This window comes from Wasmannia auropunctata, unplaced genomic scaffold (genome assembly GCF_000956235.1).
Source record: "Wasmannia auropunctata unplaced genomic scaffold, wasmannia.A_1.0 LD276177.1, whole genome shotgun sequence".
In the NCBI taxonomy this organism is placed as follows: domain Eukaryota; kingdom Metazoa; phylum Arthropoda; class Insecta; order Hymenoptera; family Formicidae; genus Wasmannia; species Wasmannia auropunctata.
In genome coordinates, this window is record NW_012086713.1 from 1 (window position 1) to 1,738 (window position 1,738).

General features: G+C 33.1%; 1 pseudogene; it reads left to right on the forward strand.

The window, feature by feature from the left end:
• The first annotated feature begins 268 nt into the window (after positions 1–268).
• LOC105461866 lies at positions 269–822 on the forward strand (annotated as a pseudogene).
• The last annotated feature ends 916 nt before the right edge of the window (positions 823–1,738 follow it).

Genomic DNA, 1,738 nt, shown 5'->3' on the forward strand with positions numbered 1-1,738 from the left:
GATAAGAGGCCAAAGACGAGCGAAATATAACAACGTGATGATACGGTTTTATTTCAATCAAATGCTGCGTTGAATCCGATAGTAACGGATCGCAGTTTATTGAAGCTAGAGTATGTATAATCACATAGTTATATTTAAATATTAACGGACACTTATATTTCGCTCGTCTTTGGCCTCTTATCCTGACTATGTTGTTTACAATACGAGCTGGTAATTCATTTAATTAAAATTTTAGAGTTTGACGGAGACGATCTGATAGCGTAAGCAGCTATTTTCTTCGCAGCTGGTTTTGAAACCTCTTCAATGACAACGGTTTTCACTTTGTACGAACTCGCGATACGTCCGGAAATACAAGACAAAGTTAGGAAAGAAATTTTTGATGCGCTCAACAAAACTAACGGCAAAATCACATATGACATGGTATGCAAACACTCTAAGCGTTATTTTTTTACTGTTAAACAATTTTATATACTAAATAGAACAGAAATGACTTCAGTATTACTTATAGCCAGCTTAAAGTATTTTTGTGTGTTATCAGATCTTATCGTTATCGTATCTCGACATGGTAATATTTGAAACTTTGAGGATGTATCCGCCCTCACCATTCCTAAATCGCGAAACAATAGAAACAAGATACCGAATTCCGATCTAGTTCTCGAGAAGGGCACGCCAATTTATATCTCGACGCTTGGCATACACTATGACTCGGAATACTATCCAGCTTCCGAATAAATTCGATCCGGAACGATTCACCAAGGAGAACAAGTGTAAGACTATCGTGTATCTATCTTCCGTTTGGAGACGGACCACACGCATGCATAGGTAAGGACATCGGTTTTTATTACTAAATTTAAGATGAAATTGATACAGCTATGAAATTAGAAATGAATCGATTAAAACACAAATTCATATTTTTGGCCTTGTTACGAGAACTACGAATGTTTGTTTATGTGCATGCAATAATTATTGGCATGATCTAGACTTTATCCAACTGAATTTTGGAAGTTATGGAATTTTCGATCTTATAAGCAAAGAAACAATGTTACACGGAATTTTTATTAAGGCGAATTATTTATATTTATTTGTTGGAATATTGTGAGACGTCACATGGTATGTACTGTTATGTATCCCGTAGGTACCCGTATGGGACTTTTAATAATAAAACTGGGAATTGTTACAATTTTGAGTAAGTACGAAATGGCACCGTGAAAAAACTCTAATAGCAATGATTATTAATTCAGCAGATTCATTGACATCGCCGGTGAATGACGATACACATATCAACATCCGCAAAATGAATGCTAATTAAAATTTGATAGCGCAATTATTTTACTGCTTTCAAGTCACAGAACGCACGCAACTCGTTCAATATTTTAAATGCACAATTTTATTATATTATAAATAAGTATTGTATAAATATGTTAGTATTAAACATTTTATTTTATTTTAATATCTCTTAAAACACACATTTTTATCGCGAGAGTTTTTAATTACTTCTTACGTATAAATATAGTGTAGAAATAAACTAAAATTAACAAGTAAAAATTTTTTCAAATTGATAATTGAGAAAACGACTAACTGAGTTTCTTCAGAGCCGCACAGATACAAATACAGGTGTGACAAATTGCAAAATTTTTTTCTAACTTTGCAAAGCTTCAAAGGCCCGAAATAAAAATCGCACACAAACGCGGTGTACAGCTTTAGAAAGAATAAATCTTTCTTTTTAATTTGCTTTTTT